This window comes from Anomalospiza imberbis, chromosome 8 (assembly GCF_031753505.1).
Source record: "Anomalospiza imberbis isolate Cuckoo-Finch-1a 21T00152 chromosome 8, ASM3175350v1, whole genome shotgun sequence".
In the NCBI taxonomy this organism is placed as follows: Eukaryota; Metazoa; Chordata; class Aves; order Passeriformes; family Viduidae; genus Anomalospiza; species Anomalospiza imberbis.
Window position 1 is genome coordinate 25,727,830 of NC_089688.1, and position 10,915 is coordinate 25,738,744.

Consider the following 10,915-nt stretch of genomic DNA (forward strand, 5'->3'; position numbering starts at 1 on the left):
ACACGTGGCAGCTCTAATCCCTCCTCTCTCTGCAGGATGGTGTCCTTTTCCTTATCTATTTCCTTTCTGTAAGTGCTTTGATCTCTGGGTGGATTCAGTGCCAAAGCCAGGTGTTCCCAGATACTTTTTTTTCACTTGCAAGATATCAGTTATCAGACATGTTGCAAGTTTGTCTTAAAAATATTGATTTAGTTGAGGACTGGTGTTGCAAGCAGACAGGAAGATGCCCTGGTCAGCTTTTAAACACTTAGAGCTGTAAACCAGCAGCTTTCCTGGGAGAGCACAGCCATCCCAGGATGTGCTCTCCTGCCTCCTCACTGCACAGTGATACAGGGGCCAGGCTGAACTGGTACACACACCTCATTTGTAATACACTGCAGCTGCTAATAGGTTCCAACCAGTGTGTCTGATCACAGGACAGCCATGTGATCCCTGGATCTGCACACTACAAGCAGTTCATGGTTTTTGAGGTGTGATGAACTGATCCAGCAATTCCTGGTCCAAACCCTGTAACTCCTACTTGACAAGAGCATTTTTTGTTTTGAAGACATCAATGTAGGGAAACTCCTCCACTTCCTTTGGTAGTTTGTTCCAGCAGTTAATAATTATTGCTGCTAAAAATGTAAGTCTCATTTCTCACATGAACTTGGTTGACTTTTGCTTCCCATTGTCTTTTATGCTAGTCTCATCCAGTGTGAGCAGTGGAAGTAGGCCAGATGACTGAGAGCATCTCAAGTTCAAATTCTAGTAATCCTGCTAAATTTTCTGGAGGACTGCAATTTATTTTCTTCAGGGACGTGATGGACAAAATATTCTGCAACAGCTGGTAAGAAATAACCCTTCTGATTTTAAAGAATTGACCCCCACCCTCTCCTCTCTCTCTCTGCCTCCAACTCTGTTCTCCAATCTTTTTCTGCAGCTGATTAAGAGGGAATCCCCTGCTTGAAGAAGAAACTGAAATAGAAAAATCCCTTTTCAGGAATGGGCACTCTGTGTCTAATCAAGCTGGGATTGCATTGTTAGGAGGAACTTTTCAAAAATCAGGCCCACATCAATGCACAGCAAGATAATCTTTTTAAGAGCCACAGAATAAGCTGGCTGGCAGCTTTATATAGAGATGCAATCCAGTTCTTGTGTTTGGAAGCAAAAGAAAAATGCTTCAATGTAAGTTTAATTACAGTTGCTTTTATATATCCTTTATAATGCACATTTCAGCTTAAAAAAACCCTTGCAATTAATCTTGTAGACAAAAGCCTGATGTAACCAAAATCTGATATAAAATCTATCTCTACTTTCATATCCCTTCTTGAACTGTAATCTAAAAAGAGAAGAAAAAAAACTTTAAGGAGCTGAAAGAGAGAATTTCTGTATCTGGATGTTTTTGCAGTACAATCCTACAAGCCTGAGCTATTAGCATTCAAGAGCAAGGAAATATCACCACAATTGTTGCCTGTTGATGGGCTCTATCTCCCACTGACCTGTGCTCACTGGAGAATTGATGAGATGATACTTGATGTGACAGCACCGCTCTAATAGTGTCTCCTAATCCCAAATGTCAGTGTTAAAACTCCTGTCAATTACTCCTCTGTTTTTTCTCTAACATATCCAGCTGACATGGGTGCCTGGGAATCATTTGCAGCCAAGTATTTAATGAGTGTCCACCACCAGACAGAGTTTATTTGTGGCTATGTGGCCACCTCCTTCTGCACTGAGCTCAGCATGTCACAACACCTCCTGCCTCCCCAGGCAACATCTGCATGGCAGCCAATGTGACAGGCTTCACTGTGCCTTCTCCTGGGGTGTCCAAAGTGATCCAATTTAGGCTGACAGCTACAACACACAAGAATAAATATGTATTGTGATGGTCCTATCAGCTGAGCCTAGACTGGAGAAATATCTTCTACATAAGTGCTGAATTTTCAGATAAAGGATTGAAGCTGAACAAATGGATAGAATTGCCTGCTGTGAGAAATGGTAGGTACTAAATGGTCCTAAAGCCTGGCCCCAGTTAAATGACTTGAGGTTGGTTTGGAGTGGGATTTTTTTTTTCTTTTTGGTGGTGGAAGGCTTTTCTGCGTGTCTGTGTGCCTGTGTCCAGGTACAGCCCCCTGGAGGATGTCCAAGCCATCATCTGGTGTGGTACAAAGCTGCTTCGTTTCTGGCTGGAGGAAGACATTTCTCACAACAGTTTAGTTTCAAGACACTGTCCATGCCAGATGCCTGTGTAGCTCCCTGAGCTCCTCCCTCTCAAGATTAATTACGTCATCTGTGGTTGCATGTTCTTGCACAACTTTACACAATGCCACAGTTTCCCCCTTATCTTCATAATTTCAACCCTTTTTGTCTTTTTTAACTAGAGGTGGTGGAAAAAAGAGTCCTTTCAACCTTCCAGGAAGGCAGTCAAAGAGTTTTTCTTCTGTCACTGATTGACATGTGTGACTTGTCCTAGAGTAAATGGTTCTGTGTTTGGCTTTGGACGTGGGTTTCCTCCTCCTCTCTGCAGGTCTGCATTCAAAGGGATGTTTGAATCTTCCCCATAATTCCTGTCTTGTTTATCTTGGTGCATGACAGGAGGCAGGAGTTTCTGTATTTTTGGAGTGCAGAAACCATTTGTAAAGAACAACACACTGTACATTGTCCTCTGAAGCAGGCACAGCACTGCCAGTAGCAAAAAGCTGGAGAGTCATACATGACTTTTCCAAACATCAGGCCCCACTTTTCCTCTTGTGCACTAGGGTGGATATGCCATGCAGGAGACTTCTACTTAAATGCCAAGTGAAACACAAAATGTGTATATTCATGTCTGAAGCATCTGAAGTGCTCCTCTTGTTGAGTAAAGCCCCAACACCTCCCACTTCCACGCTGTCCCAGAGCACTTCCTGCTGAAGGCAGGCGGCTCTAGGCCCTGAGCACTTGTGCCTGCAGCTGACCAACCCACTGCACCAAAATCCAAAGTGTCTCAGACAGGGAGAATGGGCTTTGGCTGCCTCTGGCCCCTTCCTGGTTTCCAGCTCTTTCACAGGGTAAATTGAGCCTTTGTCCTGCTCAGCATCATGAGGCCAGGCTCCTGGCAGCAGGGACAATGCCCTCTTGTGAAGGAATAAGCCCGTAGGGAGGGGGCTGAGCCGTGCAGCACTGTCCAGCACCAGCCTCTGATGTGAATGGTGCCAAGGTGAGCGTTAATGGAGGGAGGGATTCCTGCCTGCTGCTTCTTCTGGGGAGTGATTGCCCCCATACCCATCTCCCTCTTGCAGGTTTCTGTCCCCACAGCAAGAGCAGCAGAAGCAGACACATCTACCTCTCTCCTGTGTTTTTTGGGTTTTTTTTTTTAACCTCGGAATTATCTTAAAATAGAGCCACCTACACCACACTGAGGTGAACGGCCAGCACAAAGCAGACACGCAAATTCATCACTCTGGGCTTAAAGCTGCAGCACAGAAAGGGCAAAGAAGGGCCAAAGTGTGAGCTGGTCAAGCTGAGGCCTCTGGAAATATCAGCAGAATCTGTGTCAATCAGAAAGAAATTCCACAGGCTTGTCCCAAATCTACTGTAGGTCTGCACTGGGCAGGGAGGACTCATCACACCTCTGTTCATGGTCCCTGCAAGGTGCTCTGTGCTGCTCCAGGAGACCCTCAGGAGAAGGCTTTGGCCCGCAGTGGGAGAGGAGCAGATACTTAAACCTGCCTTTAGGAATGACATTGGGGTATTGCCAAAATGTGCAAATTGATCTTCTGTGCTCTCCCTGCTGCAGTGAGGGTGATTTCTCCCCTCTTTAAAGACATCAGAAGATGCACAGACAGTCCTTTCATGCTAACCTTGTGACAAAGTAGAGTCACCATACAGGAAAGCGACGCTGAGCTGAGATTCTCCAGGCCTGTCTCAGCCTGTTACTGCCCTTCTGTGGACCCTTTGCTGCCACTCCACCAGAAGGCACCAGGCAGAGGTAAGCCCTAAGAAGCTCCATTGTTTGCACATCTCTCTGTGCTTTCCCTCTCTGCCTCTGGAGGTTTGTGCTGGGAGGTGTCACACCATGTGTGTGCTTCTTGGTGGGACACCTATGTGGGCTGATGGTATTTCTGGCTAGCTAGAATGCACAGAGGGTGCTGTTCTGATCCATGTGGAAAAGACTGCCTGTCACTATACATTCATAGCTCAACATGGTGCCAGGCACAGCCCCAGGAGCAGATTTGCAATATCACAAATATGTTTTATTCCTGGAAAAGCTTTAGCTTATGGGTAGGCACTTCTGGGGTTGTTAGGATAAAAAAGGAGCGGCAGCTTGAGCAGCCTGTTTTCTGTAGGCTTGAGTAGTAGGACAGGAATGCCATGTCTGCACAGTGAAGAGTTTCTCTAGGACTGACCTCCCTTGGTGGAATGATTTCTAAAGGAATACCTGGGTTTGTGTATCTTTAAGCCCCTTGAGTTCAGGTGCCCAAGGTCTTTCCAAATCAGTCCAAATATATATTTTTCCCTTTCCTGGTAGATGAAGGATGTGTTGTAAACAACTGAAACTGTCAGTGATTCAGCCAGTGGAAGATGTGTCAGATGTCCCTATTCCCAAAGCAGTACTGCTGAGGTCTTGGTAGTGACATGTCCCAGTAACCAGCCTTCCCCACTGCCCCTTAATCCGCACTCCTGTTACAGCACTGCTTCCCAGAGCACTATCTGTTAAGGGGCTCCTGAGAGATCCCAGGGTGCAGGAAAGGAAACATTCATGTCTGAGCCACGTTCCTGGAGGAGGAGGTTGGTGGGAAGAGAGATGAGCAACTGCCATGGAGGCTCACTTTGCCACCCACTCCTAAACTGGACTTCCAGTACCATTGTAAGCAATGCTGGACAAATGTTCTGGCAAGTGACAAATTGTTTCCCAGCTCAGCCCCATTCTCTTCCCACCTTTTTTTTTTCCCTTGTGAGTCAACTTCTGCCTACACAGATGCTTCCAGAGCAGCCTGAATGCCCTCTTCATTTTGCTCTGATGGGATGGTGAGTTTGCACTGAGGCACATTTTCTACCCCTGGATTTCTAGATTTTCATGCACGTGGGCAGACAGCAGCATGATGCTGAGTGACTGAAGTCCCTGTTCACAGTTCATGAATAATAAACCCTGCCAAAGCTTGCAGCCCCAAAGCCACATTCCATGGGACCTCCAGCACACAGGCAGCAAACAGCTGTAGTGATATGAAATGGGATGTCTTTGTGCTGATCTTCAGCCAGAGGTTACACTCCTCACCCCAGAGCTGGAGTGAGGGATGGTGATGGATAGTCCAGCTCCTCCAGCATGGCAGCCACTGGTTCTGCTGGGACCTTTCTGCTGATATCTTGGCAAAGGAAAGCAAAGCTGAATCTGCTGGGTGCAAAAGGGGTGGAGCAAGCAGCAGTTTATAGGGGAACATTTTCCTCATGCTCCGAAGGACTGACTTACTTTCTTCATCAGGATTGTAGGATGAGACCCTCTGCTAGCTGTAGGCTATAAGGTAGCCCTAGAGATCCTTCACTATGAGCAGTCTCTGTCAGAACAGTCATTTCCCAGGACAAACTTTGGCAGGGCAATGGGAAGGGCTTGACTTTGAAGGTTTTTTTCTCTTTAATAAACAAGAGGTTCTTTATAAACCTGGAAATTCCCCTTTTAAATTTGATACACTGGCCTCTTCCCGACTCCCAAGCTTCAGGGAGGAAGTAATAGGAAGTGAGATTAAATGGGCTCAAAGCTGAAGGATCACAGGACTGAAGACCCAAGCCCTGCTTGCTGGGGTGCAGTTTGCACGCCAATGGGCAAGGCAGTTTCTGGTGCAAGAGTTCCTGTGCAAGAGGCCGTTTGCCATAGCTGCAGAGGAAATCAGCTGTGTCACCCCACAGACTTCTGTCAGTAGGAAACTGTGGTGAAGGCTCATATTATAAGCAGCAGCTTTGTATTGGCAAGGGTTTCCAATACAAAGTTGACTTAGAAGAAGCCAAGGTGCTGCAGTGGTACAACTGTGTGTTTGATAATACCAATACAAATCATTGCTCATCTCCTGCTGGTCTCAGATCTTGTTCTTCCTACAGGACAGAGGTGAGCAAAAGAATGGCAGGTATCATCCCTTATTTTTAACTCTTCTGTTTTTAAATGAATGGCATTGTTGCTGGTATTTACTTCCATTTTACCTTAAATATGATACCCTCTTACTCTGCCCGTGAAATACAGGGGTGGAATGTAGTCCTACTTGCACAAAACACTTTGGTGCAAAGAAAACTATAATGGGCCCGAAGTGATGGCGAAGGTTTATTTTATAAAGATGCTCAAGTGAGCTATGCCATCAGAAGGATGCAAAGTCGAAGCCACATCCTGCCAGCTTGGCTAATCCATAAAAGAGCTTTCAGTGTTTTCCCTTGGAGTAACAGCTTTAAATTTTAATAAGCTGTAGTGTACTTTCACCGGATGTAATAAGCTGATACAAAGTTTAAATGGGGTTAAGTAAGTAGATACCTAAGAGAAAGGAACATAAAAGACATAAAGTATTTCCTCTCTTTTGCAAGTTTATTTCACTGGGTTTATTTTGGGAAAAGAAACTTTCATTCAAATTATTTTTTTGTTCTCTAGATGATTCAGATGATTGTCAGAGGAGGGAAACAATATTTGAAGTAACCGCAGAGCAACTTGAGCAGAGAGGACCCTCAGTAAAAAGAAATAAATTTATCAAGTTATTAATTCAGGTTACTTTGCCATTTAATTTTAAGACAGTTACCAAGTCACAGGCATGTGTGCCTGAACGTGACCCACATAATCCTGTAAAACAGGGATTTGTAAGAAGACTCCTTGAAAGGTCATCCAGCCCACCTGTACCCCGAGGCAGGATCGGTTCTGTTGAGTCTTTCTGGACAGAGTTTTGTTGAGCCTGTTCCTGGAGCCCTCAGTCACGGAGAGCCGCAGGGAGCGACGCCGGCACTCAGCTTCCCTGCTCCTGCGGTGGCTGTCCTGCCTTCCCTGTCAGCCATTACCCGTGTTACTGCTGGGAAAGGCGAGCTCTGCTTTATCCGCTTCCCCTCCACCACTCCAGGTGGCCCCAGCTTCCCCCAGCCCACTGACTCCAGCTGCTTCCCTTTTCCCCACAGCTGCCTTCTAGACACCCTGAGCAGGTCCAAACAGCGCTCAGAAACACCATCTAGGGTGATGTCCAGAGGGCAGACCAAAGCCAAGATCTACTTTTTGTGTGTTTTCTGTTTGCAAAAGTGGGAGAAAGCTTTTTGGGCATGGGATGTGCAATGCCATACTTGTGTTGGAGTGGGTTGGTTTGTAGTCTGCACCATGACCCACTGGTTGTCCTGTCCTGACTGTGTCATGCCTGGGGATCCTTAAAAAGAAGTGGGGGCTGTGGGATGGGAATTTTTCTTGTTACTGGCAGTGCTATAGATAGCAGAGGCATATGGGGTTTTACTGAATGTGTTTGTTTGCTTATATCTGTGTAGCCTACTGAAAGGGCTCAAAAACATTCTCTGCTAAAAGCGTGAGCTGTTCCATTTTAAGCTTAAAAAGTAATTTCTGTACCCAGGAGCTGTACTCATTCTCGGCGGAATGGGCATAGTAACTCACACTGTGCAGTGGATTATACTTATGTGATTATAGCCTCTAGGCAACAACCTGGTGCTTAAGAAATGAGTCAGTCAGAAAGACCAAGGCAGAGGGAATCAGATTCAGCAACGATAAGATTTGCTTCCAATAGATCTGGACTGAAGTATTCTTTCAAGACAGCATTCTTTCAAGATATGCTTGTCCTAATAGCCAATTAAACAGCACATGTAGGAATATTTTACGTTATTTGGTGTCTCACAACAGTCTAAAGAAGCAATAACCACACGCAAGGACTTGCAGTATGACAGGTTAGTTGAGTACAGAAAGGCAGGAATAGCTGGGAGACGTGAGTGAAAGCCCAGCCAAGCTGGTGATAGCTGTGTTAGTGCAGGGAGATCTGCCTATGCAGAATAGGAGCAGGTTCCTGGGAAATACATCCAGGAAAATGGAAGAGACAGGATAAGAAGGTAAGAAATGCACGTGGGGAAGCAGTGGCAGGAAGAGAAAAGAACAAATGAGAACTGGCAAGTTGATAAAAAAACAAAAGGGCTTTGTCTCTAATGACATTAAAGGCAGCTAACTGCAGAAATCATTTTCCCATGTAAGCAATTACTGCAGCTACCCCAGGGATAGTATGTGGTTGAAAATGGGAAGACGGGTTCTTTACATTCATAACTGGGTCTGGCAAGTGCTCCATCAATGTGGCTCATGGTGCTGTGGGCCATATCAGGCAAGCAGAGAAACTGAAACTTAATTGTGCAGATAGATGGATTCCCTGTTTTAAAAATTATCTTCCATCTGTATGTAGGGTTAAGCCACTAGCTAGTGGAACAGAAAGAACAGAGGCTTCTAAAAGGTGACAGGTGGTTTGGTTCATTCCTCTTTCACTCCTGATGTTAGCTGTTGACAACAGCTTACAGCAGTCACAGCAGTCACAGTCACATAGGCATGAGTCAGGTAAAAAAATCAGACCAAGACTGAGATTCCCTTTCAGCCTGATTTTCAGAAATGCTGAGTGCAGCCAACTCCTGTCTGTGTCTGATAGTGCTTTTCACCCTGTAGAATCAGCTTTTGGCAACAGGTGTTCTGTTGAGGCTGAGAGAAATTCATAATGAGATGAATGATCATGATCTGATCTTAGATCCTAGACTTTATTTTGTGAGTGACCAAGTCACGACACAAATGAGGTCTCAGTCTGACAATCTCCTATTGCCACTGCTCAGCTGACCTTAGCCCTGGGTATAAATTTCAGTGTCTTGAGGCTCTCCATTTACTGGCACAAACCTATCTGACTGCTTGTCCTGTAAGTGTTTTGACATCAGTCACTCCAAAATTAGAAACTGATGATATGGAAAGCTTAATAACATTAAATAAATGCCAGCCCATCTTCTCTGCTGCCTTGTGCTATGCTTTGTTCATCTGAGGAATGTCTTGCATTTCACAACCAACAGGAGGATGTGGGTTCAGGATTGTTCCCCATCAGGGATGTGATGCAGCTCAAGCCCCAGACTAAGACCCCATGGCATTCATGTTACTCTCTATACTAAACCTCCCTGACCTATCTCCTGAATGATCTTTGGTCTTCTCCTTTCCAGGAGCTCACTGGCTTTCTCTCACCTTTGGTCTTGCTGAGGTTTGGTCTTAACTCTTTGGAGTTACAAGCACATTTGTAACATCCAGGACAGGACATCCCATGTCTCAGGTGAGGCAAGTCAAGCCCTAGAAACTTGGCTGAGCCTGTTTCTTTTACTTTTCAAGAAATGATGTTCATTTATTCATGTAAGCCTCCTTTTTTTGCTGTTCCCTCGGGTGGAGGTCCAGCTACACCCCTCGGGAGATGGGGTGACCACTCCCCAGCTGCAGCGAAAAGTTTCCCTTTGCAGCGCTGAGAACAGGCAGAAACAAAGAGCCGAGAGGAGGTGGGGAGGGGAGAAGGGGAGAATGAGATAGGTTAGGGGAAACACAGCCTGGAAGAAAAGGAAAGGACCAGCTGATCTGAAAGTCCCGATAAAAGCCCAAGACAAAGGCCGAAAGAGCCTGGGAGATTATGAGGGGAAGCGGGAGGAGGAGCAGAGATGCAGCAGAACCTAAGTGGGAATGATGTAAAATGCTGCAGGGAGGAGGGGAGTTTCCTACCTAAAGGAGAGTGGTTTAATTTACTCAACCACTTCCATTTACAGCAATCGAGGCCCTTTCTTTCTTCTGGCTGGGAGCACCTGACAAATGTAGGGGCTGGTTCAGCGGGAAGGAGTATCCATGTCCATCCCATAGCCCTGACAGCGTCAGCCCCGATTGCTCATCTGTTTCCAAGTACAGCTGAGACATTTTGCTGGTGGGTAGAGAAGTCAGGGACACTGCATCCAGCACCCTGCAGCAGAGGAAGCATTAGTACTGCTGTTGTTAGCCTTGTTATTTTCTCCTAATAAAAAGGTGGTCGTGACTCACTCCATTAAGAAACAAAAGCAGAGTTGTAATCTGCTGAAAGGCAGTTGTTTGGATGCTCAGCATTAGGCCTGTAAAGGAGGAAGGTCAGCTGCAGGTCAGGTCTGGTGATATACACCTTACCACCAGCACGGGCCAAACTTCAGGTACTCCCCAGAGAACCGATTTTCTGGGCTGGAGTAATTTGCCCCGGCTTCAGAAGCATCACTTCAGGCAGGAGTGTGGAGGGAGAAAAAGCTCTTTTTCTCACCCCTCCACATTTCAGTTGGGTTTCCTGAGAGGAAATGATATTGTGACTGTGCTGGCCCCCTCCTTCCTCTCAGGAGGGAGGAGCACGCCAGCATCTGCTCACAGCATTTCTTCCCCTCCCTATGACCTACTGGGACCAGTTTGCCAGCTGAGCTGTTATTGGGGTCTGAGTCCCAAGGGAAGTAGGCTGCTTGTCGGAGAGGAAACAGTGGCCCCTGAAGCTGGGGGCTGAGAGGCAGGAAAGGCAGGTTGTGTTCAGGTGGTGTGGAGGTTTCCTGTGTGAGCGGGACTAGGTCACAGCACCCCTGCCTATACCAGATTTCCCATCTAGTCCACCTTTTGGCACAGCTGTAGTGATCCAGTTCTGACAGGAACCTTGCTGGCACGTGGGTCTCACTCAGCCATGTGGCTCTGACAATGCCCAGCTGCCTCCCAGGGTGGGTGCAGGGCAAAGGAAGGAGCCAGGCTGCTGTGATGGCAGTGGCCAGGTGAAGACAACACCCACGCTGAGATGTGCTGTGAGCATCTGCCCCTACCCACAAGCTACTTCTATTTTTGTTCCCTCTCATACCCTGGCTGACTCAGAGGAGGGGAGTGGGGGGGGGTGGGGGTCAGGTTAGAAGGAGCCAGATGGGAGGACTCTAGGGGAATTGAAAGAGGAAGAAGAGGAGGAGT